The 21,963-nt window shown below is 44.0% G+C and overlaps 1 protein-coding gene and 1 long non-coding RNA gene across 11 annotated transcripts in view; one reads left to right on the forward strand and one right to left on the reverse strand.

The window, feature by feature from the left end:
- The window catches only part of LOC109250727 (uncharacterized), a 160,365-nt gene extending 143,736 nt beyond the window's left edge, over positions 1-16,629 (forward strand). For 3 of the 4 annotated variants that reach the window (XR_002073144.2, XR_008418397.1, XR_008418398.1), the window contains exons 3-4: positions 70-213; positions 16,440-16,629. This is a non-coding gene — a long non-coding RNA (uncharacterized LOC109250727). Of the gene's footprint in view, positions 1-69; positions 214-8,484; positions 8,603-16,439 lie in introns of all 4 variants that reach the window. The other variant, XR_002073145.2, reaches the window with a different exon arrangement.
- Positions 1-21,963, reverse strand: part of GRIA3 (glutamate ionotropic receptor AMPA type subunit 3) — a 266,931-nt gene that overhangs the window by 151,962 nt on the left and 93,006 nt on the right. The gene's annotated exons all lie outside the window — the stretch shown is intronic.

Raw genomic sequence — 21,963 nt, forward strand, 5'->3', positions numbered from 1 at the left:
GTTATGGCCTCAGAAATATTTATCATTGTAGAAATTTCAAGTTTTTTTTTTTTCTTTCTGTCATTGAAGCTTTATATGATCACCGATTAGGGGAAGAAGGACCGGAAATACATTTGGACCTGCTGAGAGCTGGCAGAAAAAAGTCTTAAGAAGATAAGGCATTTTTGTTAAGACTGCCACCAAATCCCAAGACTGCCTGTGGCATTATTGACAGTAAGTAAAATCATCATTTTATTTATTTTATCTGATTTATTCCAAGACTCTCTTCTTGCCTTTCAATTAATAATGCAAACTTAATTTCAAACTAGCTCCAGGCCAGCAAAACCCTCTTGGAAGCAGTTGCCAAAACTTTCTTTCATTTAATTCTTTATTTAATAATTCCATGCTTGTCAGAGGGACTTGTGCTCTTACGTGGGAGTTGGCCTCATTGGCCTTCTTGAGGGTTGTCACCAAAAGGGCCCTGCTAGCCTTCACAGATGGGATCAGCAAAACCTCTGCCCCTAGTCAATGTGGGCTAATAGTCCCGAGACTGTGTCCCTGGCCTTTGGTACTTCAAAGGCATTGAATGACAGGGGGAGACTCAGAGGAACTGTTTTCCTTCGAGGCAGGCCCTGCTAGAATTACGCACAGTGCCAGAGACGTAGAAGCCATGTTAAGAGATCCTAGAGATAAAATAATCATAGAATGTCAGAATGGAAAGGGACCTTAGATATCATCTACTTTAATGTTTTTATTTCATGGATGCACACACTAAGGGCCGGAGGGGAATGTGGCATGCTCAGAGGATGGGAAAGCCAGGAAGAGGGGGAAAGTGCCTTCCAGTAACGTGTATGGAATTTTCTGGGTATCCGAGTGCTTGACAGAAAGTCCTTGTGTTGGCGTTATTGAAATGCTACAGAAAATATCTCTACTGCACACAAGTCCACTGTTCTTCCTCAACAAATATAACCAAGTGAATATTGTGGAATCCTTGGTGCCCAAGGATCTTGCAATACCTCAGGGCCCTCGGTCTGAATGTACGTGTTCATTGCCCAGGACTACAGAAGTCGAAAGTGGACTTCTATAGTGGGCCAAATGTGTACTGACCCTGGTGCAGGAAATTGCCACTTTTACGAAATCTCTGATATCACCTGCTCTCTCTCTCTCTCTTTAAAATCGCTTCTTTCTTTCCTAAAAACTCTGGGTAGAAATTCTGGCTATTTGAAGATTCTGACCCATCAGACTCTGAATGATTGAGATTTTACTATAAAAAGATAGCTGAATGTTATTTTGGAACCTGAAATTAGGGCAGACACATTGTATGCCTTCACTGGATTCTCCTTGGGCTTAGCACTAAAACTGGAGCCTTTGGGTCATGGGAGATTCTCCCCACAGAGGAATGCCTGAAGCAAGCCAGGATGTTCCCGGGACATGGAACTCAGACAGCAGGGTAGAGGAGGTGAGATTGTGGGATCAAAGAACGTGGCATTATTGTGAAGAGTGGCACTAGACCAGTACTGACCCTGCCTGAAATCAGTGACAACGAAAAGCATGAAGCATAGACAGAACTTCACGGAAACGAATGGACCTTTTAACCACAGTGCCTTCCCAGATACAAATTTCCTTAGAATGTTTAAATGGTGAAGCATGTAAGTCTCAAAATGATGACAGACCACTGCCAGCAGATATCCCCCTGGGTGAATCATGCACTTCATTCACCTTAACATCTCTTCCTGAATCCAGCCCATTGTCACCCAAACCAAGGCAACAAATATTCCTTGGAAGTGTCCTTTCATTTATCTGGATAGAGAGAACTATCTCCCTCCGACTAAGGAGAACTAAACCTTCCTACTGGGACCAAAGCACGCCTCTGAAAGCAAAGGAGTGCTTTCATGACTTGTTTGGTTGGTCAAACTTACATTCTGCCCACTGCTGAGTAGTTCTGCTTCCCTCTGTGATTGATCAGGAGCCTGGACACACCCTTGGTAGATCCCACAGCCTACCTTTCCCGCATAGTGCCACAGAGCATACTTGAATAAAATCTAAATACGCTAAAATTAGTTTGACTTTTAAGAAATTTTGCAGTGGTCCTTGAAGTTATAGGAGACCCTTCAAAGGTGAGAAATGGTGAAGGGCTTGGCGGTAGAAATGTTATGCTCCAAAACTTGGATTTGGAACACTCCCCGGGCACCCAGCCATAGGAAACAAACTCTGTTGTAGGAGCGTAATGGCGGACACTTGCCCTTTCAGGGCCCAGAGGATGAAATCGCCAAGGGGAAAGCCATGACCTTTGAAATAGCTGCTTCCCCAGACTTTCTCTGACCTTATCAAGAGATTAAACCCCTCATTGGAAACTGCGCGAATAGCAAATGATTTCCATATTAGGAGAATACATGGGCTCAGGTTACCCTTGACTTATGTTAGCATACGAAAGTTGCTCAGTGTGGATAGAGCAATAGGTCCATATAATGATCCTCAGAATGTCAGGGGGAGACTTCCAGCAGTACTCTGAGTGCCTTCTACTACACAAAACCACCGGCAACCTGGGGGATGGGAACATTATAATCTCTAAGAGGAAATTAAGGCCAAAAGAAGGGCATGTTTGGGCCAAGATCATCCAGCTTCTGCTGGGAGCAAGGAGGCAATCCCCAGGTCTGTCTTGTTTCAAAATCCGTGCTCTTCCTACCTCATTAGAGACCTGGGAGGAGAAAACTGGTGTGAATGAAAGATGCTTTCAAAACCGTAAAGAATATATTGGGGTTGGAAAGACCTTTAAAGATCATCCAATCAGTCTTACTTTATAGACTTGGAAAGCGAGGTCCAGAAAAGGATACTGACAGTCTCAAGATTACACAGAGCTCAGCCAAAATTTTAACACCGAATTCATCTTATCTGAACAAGAACCCGAGTCTAAAAAGAACTAAAATCTACTCTCTGATCCACTGACATCAGATTCCATGACTGAAATATGATTCCAAACTATCCTAAAAATTTTCAGGGCTGTCTTTTAAATTTTTTTAAGGTTTATTTATTTTTGAGAGAGACACACACACAGAATGTGACCAGGAAAGGGTCAGAGAGAGGGAGACACAGAATCCGAACCAGGCTCCAGGCTCCGAGCTATCAGCACAGTGCCTGATGTGGGGCTCAAACTCACGAACGGTAAGATCAGACCTGAGCCGAAGTCGGACCCTTAATTGACTGAGCCACTCAGGTGCCCCTCAGGTCTGTCTTTTAAAGGTGTGGTTTGCCCAGAAGCTCCATTTATTATGTAACAGGCTCACCAGGGGAAGATACCTTTATTCTAGGTCTTGGGAACAACCTGAGCCCCTTACTCTTGTAAAGTTTCTCGGATGTCCCTGCCACTGGCCATGAAGTTATCCAGGCAGAAGAATGAGAATTGTTTGGTAAAGCTATACCCACTCCTTGAAAGACAAAAGTTTTTATGAACTTTGTTTCAAACAGTGAAATCTGCTTGAAATCGTATATGAAGACATTACCACAAACATTTTCAGCTAATTCTTGTGTGGGCCCAGCATCCACAGTAGGATTGGGCTCACAGTAATTTGAGAAGTTTAGATTTAGAATTGTCTTCTCCTTCTCCAACCTCAGGCACATTTTAAGTTATGTAACAGATTTAAGAGTGTGGGCTCTGGGGGCATCTGGGTGGCTCAGTCGGTTGAGCATCTGTCTCTTGGTTTCGGCTCAGGTCATGATATCACAGTTTGTGGGTTTGAGGCCAGCATCAGGCTCCACGCTGTCAGCATGGTGCCTGCTTGGGATTCTCTCTCTCTTTCTCTCTCTCTCTCTCTCTCTCTCTCTCTCAAAAAAAAAGAAAAGAAAAAAGGTGGGCTCTGTAGTCACCCAAAGCAGTGTTCAAGTTGTAACTCTACCACCTATAAACTGTGTGACTTTGGAAAAGCTATTCAACTTCTCTGTGCATCACTGTCCCCATTCATAAAATGAAAATAGTAATATCTGGTATTTATTAGATGGCTATTATGTGCTGGACATTGTTCTCAGTGTTCATCCATTTCAACCCCTTTAATTCTCACGGGTAGCTGTCCCCTGAGGTAGGTGCCATTATTTCCATTTTATAGAGGAGGAAACTGAGGCACTGAGAGTTTAAATATCTTCTACATTATCACACAGCTAGTAAATAGTGAAGACAGGATTAAACCCAGACCATCTGATTCCAGAGCTGGCACACTTAGCCACTACACTATACCTGGCTCATTGAGTTAATGTGAGGAGTAAATGGCATAATATATTAAAAACTGAAACCTAGGGCCTTGACAAACGGAAGCACTTGGTAAACATTAGCTATGGTTACCGGTTTTCGCTACTTCCCCAGACACCGATTGGTAGCCTGTGAATAACTCCGTTTCTACAAAGCCTTTCCTGGATAACCCAACCCGCCTGATCTTCCTTATGGTTGCGTTATTGCAGCATAAAGCATACAATTTAGGACTAGATTATATGTTGTCCTAGGTAAAAAAACAAAACAAAAAAAAAAACAAACAAAAAAAACAAAATAAAAAACCATTCTTTTCCTTTCCTGTATTTTCTACAGTACCTAACAGACCCACAGGGGCTCACAGCGTGTTTGTGGACTGGAGTCTGCAGGGTGACTATTGGTGCCTGGTGACAGGAATAACTGTTCCCACAGCACAGTGCTTCCCAAACTCTTATGTGCGCGTGAATCACATGGGGATCTCGGGAATGTGGATTCTGATTCCAGGGGTCTGCCGTGGGGCCTGAGAGTCTGCATTTTGGACAAGCTCCCAGGGGATACTGATGCTTCTGGCCCATGAACCACACTTTAAGCAGCAAGGTTATAGGGGACGGCATCTTAGGGTCTTATCCGTAATTGGTATGTTTTGGGAGAGGCAGGCTTGGATCCCTTTAATAAACTAAGCTACATAAGGACTTAGATATCACAACATAAGGTGAAATCAGGCATTTTACTCTCATGGAATAAACAGTAATATGGAAATTCGAGACCGGTCACGAGCAGCTGTTCGTTTAACAAGCTCTGGTGAAAACCCTACTACATGTAAAGCTTTGTGCTAATCGTTACCATGGACAGTATAAAGATGGGTTTAAGGTATGTATAGTAGGCTACACGTTACCATGTGGGCTGTCAACTTTGGTAAAGGCTTCCGCTTTCTGCTTCAGTGGACTAAGTGGTCTTTGCACGTTTAAATTGAAGTTTGGAAGGAAAGTAGTATAATTATTTATTTGTGTGCAAAAATTAGTAATGCCGATTAAGGCCATTTAGATTTGCTGATCGTACTTAACACTGTATTTTCCACTGTTATTATTGGAGTAATTATTTGTGTCAAAGTAATTTCTGAGGGAACATGGTGTAATTTATCTCAAGTCCCAGTTAGATGATCTTGATATTTCAGCCTCTTGAATAGTAGCAGGAGACATAGGTTTTTAAATGGGTGCTGGTAACGGCGTGGGAGGGAGGTCAACCAGTTTGATTCATGAGCAATGGGGTAAGAAAACAACATCCTGGCCATTCGTTTACATACTTTTCTCAAAGTAAATGAACTAGGGGAAGCGTAGGCTATAGATAGCACAGTTCAGTAGTAAGAACATTGGGCCGGAAGTCGGGAGACCTGCAGTCTAGTCCCTCTCTTCTGTTGGTCTAGTTGTGGGACTTTGCATAAGTCGCCCCACTTCTCCAAAGCCTGCCCAAATAGAGTGAAGCATACCAGTCTTAGCAGTCAGATCCAAAAACATTATCTGAGAACAGCAGGTTGACAAGCAAAAGTAATATAAAAAGTCAAGGTAGCATTTGCAATTATTTTGCACACATTAAATCAAAACTTGTTCCCCAAACTCCCCAAATATATCATGGAAAACCAAAGATCATTCTCCCTTCATTCGAAGTGGGAGTGGAGAAATACTGTTCCACTCACAGAATACCTTTTCCGCCAGACAAAGCCAGACTCTCTTCCCACATATCATTTATTTTAGTGACACATTCCAAAAACTTTAAGGATGGAGATAGAAAAGAGGTTCAGGAGATTGGACCCCCTCTCACGCTTCCACCAAATATGTCCTTCATTGAAAACAATTGTACTCTGAGCCTTGTGTGTATCTTTGTGTCATTTGCTTCTTACGTCTACAAATGGGAGTGTGCCAAAACCCCAATCAGAACTAATAAATGTTTCTGATCAATCTGCTCCCAGTCGACTTGGGTTTTATTGGAGCAATTATTCATTCGCTTTCTTATAGATCCTCATTCTGACTCAGTGAGCGTTTGGCTCCAGCTATGGGCCATGACACTTAAATCATGGTGTACTTTGGGTGGTGCCCCTTCTTGCAGGGTGACCATAACTCAGAACACTTCCTGGGTATGCTATTTAAATATCCAACTCAGCATCCTGTGATATAAAGAACCCCTCCATGCCATTTGTTATGATAGGTGCTGTGAGGCACGACTCTGATTCCGGGGACTCAGATGTACAATAAATCCGACTACACTCTGCTGGCAGTGCACATAATTATAAAATATGCAGAATGCTTGTTATTAACCAGTCTCATGGAGAAGATCTACTGTGCCATGCAGGATATATTTGGGAATAGAGCTACAAACAGTGATTGATTTTTTAAAATTCATGTCTCTCCTATCCTTTTAATCATTCAACCTCTAAGAACTAGCAAACATTTATAGACATTTAATGAATGGGCAGCAAGGCCCATTTGCAAAGGCTGATAAAAATTATTGTTTGCCTCTTAAGTGAAGATTAAGTTCCGGTTTTGTTTTTAATATGAAATTATTTAACATAGCATTTTTTTATGGTGGCTATGCAGAAATAGAGACCAAGATATAAATCAACTGGGAATTATCAAGGGAGCCTCCTAATAGTTATAAAAACAATGAAAGCCATTCATAATCTTTAACTGTTTGAATGCCAGTTGAATAGGCTATCATTTTTCGGCCAATGTTTGTTCTCAGAAGACAGGCTTGTGTGTACCTTAAACATCAAACAACATCAACACGAAAAACATACACGCAATTCCTTCCTTGGCAGTGAAGCTACAGCAACTCATTTGTTTGTAGGGCCCTTGGAGAAGAAAGAATGCCCACGGGGACTGAGTGAAAGCCATAAGGATGATGCCAAGCTCCATCACAGGGAGAGGCTGCAGGCATGTAAGAGCAGAACTCGGCTTTGCTCAATTGGTGCTGGCTTTGCGAATCTTATTAGTCTGGTGCTTCCCAGGGTCTGATGCTACTTGGTCTCCTGTTCGAGAAAGTATTCCCAGCCATAGCCACCTAGAAAGATGCCTTCAACGCAGCCTCTTCCTTTTCCTGTTTGGAAGGAAGTCTCTTGGGCACAGGAGATCCCCGAACTCTCTTCTGTTAGTGCTAAGTTACTCCTCACTGGAGAGTCAAGGCTGAAAGGCATCAGAAATAACAGTTTCCCAAGATTAAGGAGCCTCCAAACAGATGTTCACCCGTGTCACAGCTGATTTCTTGGAAATATGAGCAGGTGGCTCTACCTTTATCAGGTTACTCATTAAAGGGAACACTTGGAATGTGGCTGCCTTCGGTTTCTGCTGTTCACTGCTGAGTGGTGACATTCTCTTCTTCTCTGTGTCTATTTGCCCACCAGAGCTTACGAGCACAGAGTCTAGAATCAGACTGTAGGGATTTATTTCTCAGCTCTGCTACCTATTAGCTGCGCAACACTGGGTAAGTTATTTAAGGTCTCTGTGCTCAGTTTTGAAATTGTCAAAATAGGGGTAATATTAACAGTATTATTAACCCATTGGGTTGTCGGGATTAAATAAAATAACGTATATGAAGCCCTTAACCCAGTGCCTTGTCCATGACATGCAGCCAACAGATGTTATTGTTTCTTCAATTGTTAGTAAGGTCTCTTTGGGGTGCCAGGGGCAGAAACCTGACTGAAACTACTTTAAAGAAGGCATTATTGGCTTAAGTAACTGAAAAGTTTAGAGATCGAACGATGTCAGGACACAGGTTCTTCATTGCTTGTCCCTACTTTACAGATATCCAATTTTGACATAAACTCTGTACCTCAGTTTCTTAGTGTGTAAAATGGGCTAATAATAATACATTTACTTCACAGGATTACTATGAAAATTAAATGAGTTCATGCGTGTGAGGTGCTTCCAACAGAGCTTGGCACATAGTAGGCCTTGTCCAAGTGTTAGCTAATGTAATTATTATTGTCACCTTTATTTACTTAGAAAGAGACAGCGTGAGCGGGGGAGGGGCAGAGAGAGAGGGAGAGAGAATCCTAAGCAGGCTCCACACTGTCAGCTTGGATCCCGACGAGGGCTTGAACTCATGAAGCTGTGAGCTCGTGACCTGAGCCGAAACCAAGAGTTGGATGCTTAACCGATTGAGCCCCCCAGGCGCCCTTGTTGCTGTTATTTTAATATGCGGCGTCTCTTCTTCCTGTGTTTTCCCTTCTCCCTTCTGCTTCTGCGGTTGAGTGCTTCTTTTATTCTCCTTCCTAGGTCCCTTCCATACCTATTCGACTTGCCCTAGTCTGCAAGCTATTATCACCCTTCCCACCCACCGGTTCCAATGCCTCTGATCTGTGACGATGTTGTGGTGGGCAGCGTTTCATATCAGGTACGGGTAAGCACAAGTACCGGCGATGTGCCAGATGGCACGGAGTAGGAAGGAACCCTTGCGTTTAATCCACTGATGTTCTGCCCTTCCATCAGCCTTATCCCCCCCTTAAATTTCTTCATGCAATCTTTGATGATTAAGATTTATCAGCTACTGTCTCGGAGTATCTAGAAGACACTGCCACTTTCCAGTTCCTTTCTCCAGAGTCCAGTGGCCACCTGTTCTTCCTCGTCTATTCTGGACTTCCTCCTGGGACACCTCACTTAGTTCTGCCTAAATAAACTACAAACCTTCCCTTTCCTACCCACCAAAACAAAAACAAAAACAAAAACAAAAAAAAAACTGCCCATTTTTTGCACCATACCTAAAGGGCACTGATGTCAACTGTGTGACAATGGTCCGACCAGATAAAGCAATACCACAGAACGTGTTATCCTCTGGGAATGGAATGCACTGGTCATCAGAAGGCCCCCAAGAAACAACATCAATGGGACTTTCACTCTGACAGGCCAAGGAAAAAAAAATCTGCGGGCAAGAAGTTTCTTCTTATTCACATTGCGTGGGTAGTTTTGCCAGCCTGCAGAAAGGTTAATTTTGAAGAGTCTCAACAGTGTGGCCCTACTGGCCACTCCCAGACTTCCCCAAAGTCCTCTTCCATTCTGCTCTTCCTAAAAACAAAATGTCACTGAACTTGGGTTTCAAACTACAGGCGTTCTGTGGCCGGCCCCAGCCGCATCAAAGTAGCGACGATCCTTCCTTTCCGGAGAGCCACTCATTCATCTCTCCTTGGAGAGAGAATTCCCAGGAAGAAACCCTCAGTAGAAACCACTCTGGGGCTCTTGGCCATCTTGCCTTTTCTCTTTTGAGGGGCAGAGGTCTTCGAAGCTCACGTTCGGGTTATAAGAAGTCCTCTGTACCGACCAGTCAGCAGCCTAGGATGAGACTGGAGGTTGTCTGGGAATACAGGTGGAGAGGCGAGCTGGCACCTAGGACGCCCGTGCCATTGTACTGCTGTCCGTAGCTGGAATCTATTCCGCAGCCCAGCCTCAAAAGCAATTTGCAGTACATCCAGGCACAAATCCAATTAAAAAGCAGAAAGGGATTTGCATGCATAAAATAACTCTGATGCACGGTTTTAAAAAATGACCCTGATAGCTAAAATTCAAAGGCCTTTGTTTGTGAAGGTCCATCTCTGGGGCGGGTGAGCCGATGTTTGAATCTCTGCCCCCAAAGTATCTGAAAGATTAGATGAAACTACGTTCTCAAAGCTCAGGGCAGCTTGGTGGTCGGGAACAAAATAAAAGCTGACACACAGCTAGACGCTAGTTTTGGTCATTTACCCCAGTGAAGAAGCTTCATTCTTTGAATTCTGGATAGCCTGAGGCAAAAGCCAGATGTCAAAGCACATGGCACAGTGGTTGGCACCCAGTAGGTGCCCGGTGAGTATTAGCTGAACTGAATGAGTGGCCAAAGCTCCCCTTTGGTCTTTGGCAGGCACTGTTTGTTGTCTACCCAAGATCAATTTCCCTCTTCTTTGCTAACATAATCCCGGTTTTGTTTAAGGTGGCAGCGTGCCCAGCTAAATACTCTCTTTCCTAGTCTCCCTTGCAACTGGTGTCGAGTGGGTGGGGCGCGTAAGATAGTGCCAGCCAAGGAGACTTAAATGGGAGCCTATTGGGGAAACTGGCAAAGGTTTTGTTTTCCTGATAAAAGGTGATGGATGTGATTTGTACCGCTCTTTCTTCATCTTCCTGCCTCTCGGGAGCACTGATGTCACAGCCATCTTGTGACCATGAGGTAACAACCATGAAGGTGAAAGGCAGCATGCTAAGGACGGTGAAACCGAAGGGAAGGACTTAGGTCTCTGACGGCATTCGTGAACGGCGGAAGCAATGCCTACAACTACCTACTTGTTGGTTTCCGTTACACGTTGTGGAAAGCCCTATGTGTTCAAACTGCCAAGAGTCAGGATTTGGTTACTTGCAGCCTAATGTGATCCTAATAGATACGGATCTCCCTGTCGCCAGGCTCCTGGGACCTTAACGTGAGCTCCTGGCTATTCAGTGCGCCTCACTAGAGCGCTTCGCCCAAGTCAGGCTGCTATGCCAGCGTGCCCAGCTCCCCAGCTTCGGGCCTTTCCTGACCTCCATCCACCACCACCACCAACAAAACCAAAGCTGAACCTGTCCTGTGTTCTACTTCCTCAGGGCCTTGTGACGTAATAGCTAACTGAACAAATGCCTGTATGTTACAGCTTTAACTCATGACAGAGTTCTCCAATCTGTTAGCCTCAAAGGGTTGCTCCTTCTATTCCAACCACTGGGTTGACAGGTGTGGCAGGGACATCAAAGGACACATTTGTAGCCAAAGAAAGATTCCGGGTGTCCATCTACCGCGTGTTGGAAGCAATCACCTTTCAAAGGTCTGGCTCTATTTGGAAGTTTCGTGGGGATGACTTTTTGTTCCTTTCACAGATTTTATTGAGTTGTCAGTAACATTTGCATGATTCTGGAAAGTAATGCAAAAAAAGAGCACTGGATATGATCCTCTGCAAAACTGTAAAAGTTACTGTGCTGTATAAATTGAGAACATGATTACGATGTCTAATGCAAACACATTTGTAAAACTTTTATTTATTTATTTTGAGGGAGACAGAGAGAGTGCATGCGCATGCGTGGGGGAGGGGCAGAGACACAGGGAGAGAGAGAATCTCAGGCAGGTTCCGCACAGTCCGAGCAGAGCCTGACGCGGGGCTCGATCCCACGAACCGCGAGATCATGACCTGAGCTGAAATCAAGAGTCGGATGCCCACAGGGCGCCTGGGTGGCTCAAACACCTGACTTCGGCTCAGGTCACGATCTTGCAGTTCACGAGTTCGAGCCCCGCATCGGGCTCTGTGCTGACAGCTCGGAGCCTGGAGCTTGCTTCAGATTCTGTGTCTCCCTCTCTCGCTATGCCCCTCCCCCACTTACACTCTGTCTCTCTCTCAAAAATAATAAACATAAAAAAAAAAAGACTCGGATGGCCAACTGACTGAGCCACCCAGGCGCCCCGCGAGCACGCTGTTTTCAGGCATAGCCTCTCTTACACACACACACCCTTGAAGAGAGGGAGCAAGAGAAACAGAATTTAGAAGCTCATTAAAGCTGAGCATTGATGAATTGCACGTGGTGGGCACCCCCTCCCCCACAGAAGACCAGAAGGCTCGCTTATTTGGTTCTATGTCTCTGTGTTCTAGCAACGTACGCCCCGTGGTGTTTTCTGACCTTCATTAGTTAATCCACCGCATGTGGAATTGTACTGAGGAGCCCATAATGAAAATAAACAAAAGTTATACAGTGACTAGCCAGGAGACATAAACTATATACTTGTTCTAACTCAACAATGAACCCCAAAGCAAAAACACTGGCAGACTTACAGTGAAAGGATTGCATTTCATCCTCAAACTTCTAGAGTCTTCCCCACTCTTGAAAGATAGGAAGAGGAGCGTGCCAGGTAATGAACTGACAGTATTTCAGTGCCGTGGAAGGAGACTTCCCGCCCTTATGTCTGACTATCTTTCTAATCAATGCTGCTCTCAGTTATTCTCCTCACCAGTTCCCCCCCTCCCCGCCTTCTCTCTTGTATCTTAGTGCATCATTCCAATATAAGCTATGGCATTTCTCAGAACATTAAAAAGACTAAAGTCAGTATGCAATATAAATAGCTTTGAAACATCTCCAGAATGTGTCATAAAGAAGCAGGGGAGATAAAAATTTAAAGAGAGAGAAGGTATAAACATAAAATAAAATAAAAGCATCTTAAAAAAACCAAATCTTTTTTTTTCACTGGGTGGAATTTGTCAGGGACTTAGGTGTGTGTGCTTTAAGCAACCTGAGAGATGTTCTAGGCAAATGGATTCATACTGTTTGTGGGGGCGGGTCGTGTGGAAGGGGGAAGGAGGGAGGAGCCTAGTGTCTCTCTTAGTGTCATGAGGTTTCCTGTGGGACATGTAGGTCCAGGAAAGGGGAAGTGGTGGTCCATTAAGAGAAATGAGACTTTCCTTAGGGTCCCTGGCTAAACCTAACATTCAGTAAATCCTTTTTCTAGGAGTTCTCCCATTTTAGTGTGTACCAGAAACACCAATAACCTGAAGCACGTAAGTACCTGATGCACCCACTTTTCTGTCTCACTTCTGGAAATTCTGATCCACTAGGTCTACAGTGAGTCCCATCATTTTCTTTCTTTCTTTCTTTTTAATTTATTCATTTATTTTGAGAGAGACAGAGCACAAACGGGAGAGGGGCGGAAAGAGAAGGGGACAGAGGATCTGAAGCGGGCTCTGTGCTGACAGTAGAGAGCCTGAAGTGGGGCTCGAACTCAGGAACCACAAGATCATGACCTGAGCTGAAGTCAGGTGCTTAACTGACCGAGCCACCCAGGCGGCCTGCATTTTCATTGTTAATAAATACCCCCAGGTGATTCTGCTACTGTTCATCTGGGGGTCAGACTTTGAGAAGCACTGCCTGATGCAGGGGGGAAGAGACCTTCCGGTCCCTCTGCTGCTTCCTTCTAGACTCCAAAGCAGGGGGCTCTTCTATTTCTAGAGAAAGCAGGGCATGAAGGAAGCAAATGTTTCCATTAGAAATGGTGCTAGCCAGTGCATTTGTGGTAGGCAAATGGCATTGTTTTTCAGAGGTCAGAAAGATTTCTTTCTGCGACTGAGGTGCCAGGATGCAAAACATTGTGTGGTCAGGGAAAGGGAAAGAGGAGGACACTGAAAAGGCAATAGAACACGACAGGTAATTTTGTCTTCTTTTGTTTTAATTTTCTTTTACACATATATTCCAAAATATCTCTTTTATTTATTTTTCAATATTTATTTTTAAGAGAGAGAGAGAGAGCGCGCGTGCGTGCGCGCAGGGAGGGAGACAGAGGATCCAAAGCAGGACCCGTGCCGTCAGTGCAGAGCTGGCTGTGGGACTCGAACCCAGGAACCATGACATCATGACTTGAGCCAAAGGTGGCCACTTAACTGAGCCACCCAGGCACCCCTGAAATATCTCTTTTAAACCCTAAGACTGCCATGAAATTTAACATGACGACTAGGCTAGTGGTTCTAAAACGTGTGGCCCTGGGACCAGCAGCATCAACATCACCTGGGAGCTAGTTAAAAATGCAGATTCTTGGCTTCTGCCTCTCGACCTATTGAGGCTGAAACTCTGGGGCTGGGGCCCAGGAATTCGTGTTTAAAAAAGCCCTTCAGATGATTCTGATGCATGCTAGAAATTAAGAATTCATTGACTTAGCAACAAACTACCTTCTAAACTCCCGAAGGCAAGAGTCTGAGTCTCTTGCATCTTGTATGTCCCCACTGCTACCCCACCTCTAAAGGGGGGTATGGTGCTGATCACCAGTGTGTGATTACGAGATTGTTGCTCTAGGCAGCTGCCATTCTGTAGTATCTTAATTCCTTCATTTTCAGTAACAAAATTAAAATGATATCAGCTGATCTTAATAATCTCATGAGGTTGATAGGGCAGGCAAATATATATATTATATATATGTATATTATATACATATAGTAATATATAATATATACTATATGTAATAATATAGTATATAATATACACATACTATATATATATATATATATATATATATATATATATATATATCCTGGAAACTCTCGTTCAGTAAGTCTGGGATGGAACTGGGAAAGCTGTATTTGTAACAAACTTCTGGGGCATTCTGATGAAAAGTGAGCTTTGATAAGCATCACAGGGGAAAGATTTGTGTAGCCAGGTTTAGGTTACCATAGCAACCAAGCTGGACTTCAGGACCACTTCTGCAAAATGGGACCATGACACCTGCTCTACCAACTTCGTAAGATTACTATAAAGATCAAAGGTGATGATTTATTTTTATTACTTACAAGACATGCAAGAAATCTCAGATCACACATTCTCCCTTTGTTTCCAACATTAGCATTCTCTGGCCACTCAGAAGTCCAGCAGTGTATCTTTGGAAACACCAAAACCTTTCTGAAAAAAATTCATCCCCCCAGACAGTGATGCCACAGACAAGGAAAGTGTCCTCAACACAAGGATGCAAATGAGCATTTAGTATGCCAAGATCATATTATGCAAAATAAATAGCTCTCAACTGGGGTGCTTAAGGACACTATTATCATGGCAGCAGCTATTACATTAGCCATGACTTTCACCTAAGCTATTCTGAGAGCTACAAAAGTTGGGCACACACTCAGATGTTTCTCTAACTGCGGTGGGATTAGCTGAGCCCGTGTGGCCTGCTTGGGAGGAAGTGAGCACAAATATAGGGAAATGAGAATCACCATGGGTATCGCAGTGGGCTTTCTCCTGAAAGGACACGAGACTGAGACTCCAGATGCTTGGTATGATCTCAGCCTTGGGCAAGCCCTTAGCATCTGCAGGCCTCAGTTTATAAAGTGAGGAATCTGCCTCCCAAGAGTACAATAAGGATCAAATAAGATCTAGACATCAAAATGTATGGACAAGTTGAAAGTATTGTCACAGCATTGACCTCTCCCTATGCCTTGGATGTAAGAGACAGAGGCCTCTAAAACTGGGGATGCCACCAAAGTTGTGTCCTGAGTTCAATCTATGTTGTTGCTATATGTATCTTCATTTCTCCCCCTGGACATCAACAACGCATGATTGAAAACCCCAAAGCCCTGCATGAGCCTCAAACACCAAAGATTCAATGGTACTTTTAAGGCAGGGACACGAAACCAGACATTTTAGAAAATTTGCCCAAAATAGACCAAACTAAATGGGTCATCTCAATATTCTTCTAATTTTAGCTCAACAATTTATCAGAAGGTTCTGTTAATTAGAAGAGTCCATTCCCTGCGAATTTTGATTAATCCTCAGCTTCCTTATTGGTAATAATAAAAAAGTGAGTTATTTAATTTGGCTTTCTGCCATAGAACTGGTCCGATAGCCCAACCCTAAAGCACCACAAAGATGAAACGTTTTCTGTACTGTTTATGGGCAACAGTTGAACAAGAAATCAGGTGAGAATATAACGGAAAGAAGAAGCATCTGTATTTGGGCTTGGTGTCCAAAACCTTGGGGTATCTTTTCAAGACTGACTCAGGAGTATGGCTGTGATTGATAATTGACATACTGATGACTGGTTTGCCCCGGAAGCCCTTTTTGGAACTACGACACCCATTTGTGAAGTGAGAGCTACCGATCTCTATTTGATTCTTTTCCTCTGGTTGGATGGACCTACAAACACCCACCGTCCTGCACATTTTGTTTTATGTCATCGGGAATGGGGTGCCTCGATTCATCAAATATTCGGACTTAATAAAGTACGTCCCTCGTCACCCTTTAGGGATTTCTGATTTTCAATGAGTGGATATAAAGCAAAATATAATTAATAATATCGCATCAGGTTGAGCATCAGTTTTATCTTTCTCTGGTAATTTAAGGAGGTGCTTCAAGGCCTTGAAGGGTTCCTGAGCTACGAGGTGAAACGGCAAGCTTCCATGTGTTCTGTTGATGTGCAGAAGGGCTGGCTAACAGAGAGGTCTTTGGAGCATTGAAGTGCTGGGAAATGAGCCTTTGCTCTGCTATTCTACTGGGACACAACAGGATGCTCTCTGCATTAGTTAGAATCTTCCCTCCCATCTCCCTCTCCCTCTGCCAGCTCTTCTCAGCCCTCTTCACCTTGCATCCCTCTGCACTCCCATCTGCCTGCTGTTTCCTTTTTTAATTTGAATTCCAGTATAGTTAATGTACAGTGTTATATATTTTTTTCTGCTCTAAAAAGTACCTTTTTGATGAAGTTTTTCTTTTTATTCCCATAGAGTTACCATACGGCGTTACATTCGCTTCGGGTGTACAGTGTGGCGAGCCGACAATTTCATACATCACTCAGTGCCCGTCAGGATGAGCGGACTCTTAATCCCCTTCATGCGTTTCACCCATCCCCCCCACCTCCCCTGCCCGCTGCTTTGAAACTTCTATTTCCTTAAAATAAAGCAATTTTATGTGATAGGAGAAGCCTTTGAACCGACATCCAAACTCTAAATCCATTGCCACTCTAGAATGACCGGTTAATGACTCTATCATGACAATGAAAACACACGGTATTACAGTCCCGGGCTGGAGGGTCTGGGTGCATCTGTCACTTGGTGGAGAGGGACTCTGCCAAGAAGCCAACACCGGCCCTGCTCTCTCATCAAGGAGGCTGCTCAATGTGCAACTCCGGGCTGTCTGCGATGGCTGCCGCACTGACTGCTCGCGAGGCCCGCAGCCTGCTGTGGGGACCCAGGTAAGTATTTTGTCCAAACTGACTTCTGATCTTTCTTCCTGTGGGCTTGAACCTCGAAGCTGGAAGGGACCTCAGAGGGCATGTAGTTTAACGATCTTCAACCCTAGGTACTCCCTAGAATCACACAAGGGGGGAGTTTGAAGTCCAGGTCCTACTCCAGACCATCAGCTCACTGTCCTCATTATCTTACTTGATTGTCACACGTGTCTGGAGAGTAGGTATCACGGGCTCTGTTTACAGAGAGGCAAACAGATGCTCGATGATGTTAAGTGGCAGTGCCCAATATGACACAGCTAATTAAGTAGCGGAGCTGTGATTTGAGCACGGGTCCTTCACTCCATTTTGAATGTGAGAACTTTCTCTGTTTTGTAAGCATTGGAACCCTTGCTGTCACTGAGGGGAGCGGCCAGTCATCAGGGGGGCATGATCTTCAGACCTCTCTGGTCGTTCACTCAGACTTCCTGAGAGAGGTGAGTTTGATTCACGTCTCAACCTGCACTGGCTCTGTCCCTTCTCAGGAAGAAACCCACCATGTTCTACAGGGCGAGATCTCCCTTCTGTAGTGTGGTACCACGGGCCCTTCGTCCTCAGGCCCCTGCTCCCTTCTCCAGCCTCATTTCTTCCTCCTCAATTTCAGCCTTTGTGCTAAAAAGTTGGTAGGAGCCAGATGGAAGAACACTTGAAATTCCAGGCTGAGGAGTTTAGTCTCTAGAGAAGTGCTGTCCAACAGAACTTTCTGCAGTGAGGGACATGTTCTTGACTTGTGCTGTTCAATATGGTAGCCACTGCCTGCATGTGGCTTTTGAGCACTTGAAAAGTGCCTGATGGGGCTGAGGAACTGCATGTTAAATTTCATTTCATTTTAAGTTATATTTATTTTTTAAAATCTTTTTAAAATGTTTATCTATTTTTGAGAGAGAAAGGCAGAGGGAGAGGGAGGCAGAGGATCTAAAGCGGGCGCTGCGCTGACACCAGAGAGCCCGACGCAGGGCTCGAACTCACGAACCGTGAGATCATGACCTGAGCCGAAGTCAGACACTTAACCTACCTAACCAGAAGTGTCTCTGTCAATTAAAGAATGTAACATTCAGAAAATCATCACCTAGCTATGGGAGTTTGTGGCGTGGATAGAAAAGTGATCCTAAGGTAGAGGAGTAGGTGGTGGGGAAAGGGAACAGAGTGAATGTTTTCCAAGTGAACTTCAAAAGCATGGAACCAGAAGGTTCTGGAAGTAAAAAAAAAATGCACTAGAAGAGCAAGAATGTAGAGGAGAAATCATTGCTTAGACCAATGTCGTGAAGCTTTTTCTTTACGTTTTCTTCTAGGAGCTTCACAGTTTGGGATCTTATGTTTAAATCTTTTTCTTATGTTTATTTATTTATTTTGAGAGACAGAGAGAGCTGGGGAGCGGCAGAGAAAGAGGGAGAGAGAGAATCCCAAGTGAGCTCTGCACCGTTAGCACAGAGCCAGATGTGGGGCTTGATCTCATGAACCCTGATATCATGACCTGAGCCAAAATCAAGAATCGGACACTTAACCAACAGAGCCACCTAGGCGCCCATTCTGTTTAAATCTTTAATCCATTTGGAGTTGGTTTATATGTATGGTATAAGATAAGGATCCAATTTCAGTCTTTTGCACGTGGATATCTAGTTGTCTCAACATCATTTGTTGAAGAAACTCTCCTTTCCCCATTGTGTGTTCTTGACACCCTTGGCAAAGATCAGTTGACTACACATGCATGAGTTCGTTTCTGGGCTCTTTATTCTGTTCTGTTGGTTGATATGTTTGTTTTTATGCCAGTACCATACTGGTTTTACTGACTATAGCTTTGTAATATGTTTTGAAATCAGGAAGTGTGATGCCTCCAGCTTTGTTCTTCTTGCTCAAGATTGCTTTGACTATCTGGAGTCCTTTGTAGTTCCATATGAATTTTAGGAGTATTTTCTATTTCTGAAAAAAATAGGGATGGATAGGGATTACACCGAGTCTGTAAATCCTAAGCAATGATGTCTTGGATATGACACCAAAATCACAAGTAAAAAATAGGTAAGTGGGACTACATCCAACTACAAAAGCTTCTATACAGCAAAGGAAACAATCCACAGATCGAGAAGACAATCTACAGAAGGGGAAAAAATATTTGCAAACCATATATCCGATAAGAGGCCAATATTCAGCATATACAAGGAACTCCTGCAACTCAATAATTAAGCAACCAAATAACCCGATTAAAAAATGGGCAGAGGACTTGAATAGATATTTCTCCAAAGAATATACAAATGCCAGACAGGTAGATGAAATGATGCTCACTATCACTAATCCTCAGGAAAATGCAAATCCACACCACAATGTGATATCAGCTCATAACTTGAGGATGCTTATTATTTAAAAACAACAACAACAACAACAACAACGGAAAAACCCAAAAGATAATTGCTCTTGAGGATGTGGAGCAATCAGGACCCTCATACACTGTTGGTAGAAATTCAAAATGGTCCAGATGTTATGGAAAACAGAACAGAGGTTCAAGAAATTAAAAATGGAACTACCACATGACTTGGTCATCCCACTTGTGGGTATATATCCAGACAAACTGAAGGCAGGATCTTGAAGGGAGAGCTGCACGCCCATGTTCCTGCAGCATTATTCACAATAGCCAAGATATGGAAACAACCGAAATGTCCATTGACAGACGAATGGATAAATGGAATAGTATTCAGCCTTGACAAACAAGGAAATTCTGCCATATGTGACAGCATGGATGAACCTGTAGGACATTGCACCAAGTGAGATTAGCCAGTCTCAGAAGAACGAAAACTGTGTGATCCCACTTTATATAAGAGATGAAAAGAGTCAAACTCACAGAAACAGAGAAGGGTGGTTGCCAGGGGCTGGAGAGAAGGGGACACGGGAAGTTGCCGTTCAAAAGTGTGAAGTTATACGAGTAAGTTCTAGAGATCTGCTGTCCAACACTGTGCCTGTAGTTAACAATACTGTATTGTGCACTTCAAATTTTTTAAGAGGGTAGATCCCATGTTAAGTGTTCTTACCTCAGTAAAAGCAAACTGCAACTAAACTAAAGGGATCAGGAGAAAAAAAAAAAAGAATGTAGAGGAGAAAAACTGAACTGGTTTAGAATCTTCCAGAAAAGCATCCTTGGATAGCGGAGGCAGCAGTGGATTGGGTGTGAGGAGACAGCTGCTGACCTGCTGTGTGACCTTATGTAAGTCACTTCCCCTCTCTGGGCCTTTGTCTTTTCATCTCTAAAATGAAAGATTTTAGACTAGCTTTCTTTGTTCAACACACTCAGTGTGTGTGTTTGGGGAAATGTATGCTTTAAAGGTTTGCTTTTATTATTTTCATCACTGTTACGTCATTATGATTACTGCTCAAAAACTTAACTTCCAGAGAGTACATTCCTTAGCTTCTATTGTTGTCCGGGAAATGAGTCCATCCAGTGTTCGTGCTCTCATTTGGTCGCTTTCTCAGGCTGAACTTCTCAGTAGGCGCCTTAGCCACTGGACTTGGCCAACTAGCAAGATACTAGCTCTCCCCACACCCCCACCTTGGGTCCGGCTCGGCTTCCATAGTCAGTCCACGAAGCTGCCTGACACTAGCAGAAGTTTTAACACTGCAGTTGTGCAAATTGCTAATTAGGCTTGTAAACATTCTCCACTTCACTACCCTAATATTTTTGGCCATGGAACTCTCCCCACTGGTACCCCTGGGGTCTGCGCCTGGCCTTTGATTACATTTGGGCAGCCCGGTCAGTGCAAGAGCCTGACCACGCCCCTCCAGCCCGCCTTGCTGTTTGCTCACAACATGCCTGCTGAGGCCCAGATCACCCTCAGAAAATGCAAGGCTTGGCACGTGCGAACACTTGTTCCTTTTTCTTAAAAAAATTTTTTTCTAATGTTTATTTTTGAGAGAGAGTCAGGGCAAGAGCAGGGTAGGGGCAGACACACACACACCCACACAGGATTCGAAGCCGGCTCCAGGCTGTCAGTGTAGAGCCCCATGCAGGCTTGAACCCACGGACCTTGCGATCATGACCTGAACCGCAGTCCAACGCTTTACCGACAGAGCCACCCAGGCGCCTCGAGAGTGGCTCCTTTTTCAAAAGGGAGAATAGCATAGCAGATGGCTGCGAGGGGAGGAGCTGGGGGCGAGAGGCAAATAGCACTAGCTATATTTTCTAAGAAGGCCAGGTGCCATTACTTTTAGGTCATGCACACGTGACTAAGACCACTCTCATGATGGGCTGGGTGCTACATGTGTCCTTCTCCCACAGCCACTCTTCCTTCCTCACCACCTCTCACCCCTCCGGCACAGTGTCAGGTGCTATACAATCAGTCACAACCAAGTGTCACAAGCAAGCAAATGCCCAGTTGCACTGTTGTGATGGGAATTCTCAGCAGGCCAGGTCTTACAGGTAAGCTGGGGTTGACACATACAGCAAATAAAAACCCAGGAAGGGGTGCCTGGGTGGCTCAGTTGGTTCAACGTTCCACTCTTGATTTTGGCTTAGGTTGTCATCCCAGGGTTGTGGGATCGAACCTCTCGTGAAGCTCAGCACTGAGTGTGGAACCTGCTTGGGATTCTCTCTCTCTGCCCCTCCCCCCACACAAGCACATGAAAAATCTTAAAAAAAAAAAAAAAGCCCAGGAGATTTGAATTTAGAAGAAATGATGTAAAATTGTTGGCATAAGTACATCCAATGCAATATTGGGGACATACTTATACTAAAAAAAAACTTATTCATCTGAAAATCAAATTTACTTGGACATCCTGTATTTTATCTGGCAACCGTAAATTAGGTCACTTAAGTAGTGTGAGTTAGAGAACTATGAAGTTCATTTGCACAAGGATATTGCCCTTGCGGGCCCGGCTTACTGCTTGAAATCTTTGCCATCCACGGTGTCCTTCACGTAAGGCATTAGAAGCTCCTGGCATTAACCAGAAGCCATTAACCAGTATTTACTTCCTAGCCCGGATGAGTTTTACAGATGACTTCACTGATCATCTCCCGAAGTTTCGATAAAGTGAGACACAAA

The sequence above is a fragment of the Panthera pardus genome, unplaced genomic scaffold (genome assembly GCF_024362965.1).
Source record: "Panthera pardus isolate Hobbes unplaced genomic scaffold, ASM2436296v1 HiC_scaffold_27, whole genome shotgun sequence".
In the NCBI taxonomy this organism is placed as follows: domain Eukaryota; kingdom Metazoa; phylum Chordata; class Mammalia; order Carnivora; family Felidae; genus Panthera; species Panthera pardus.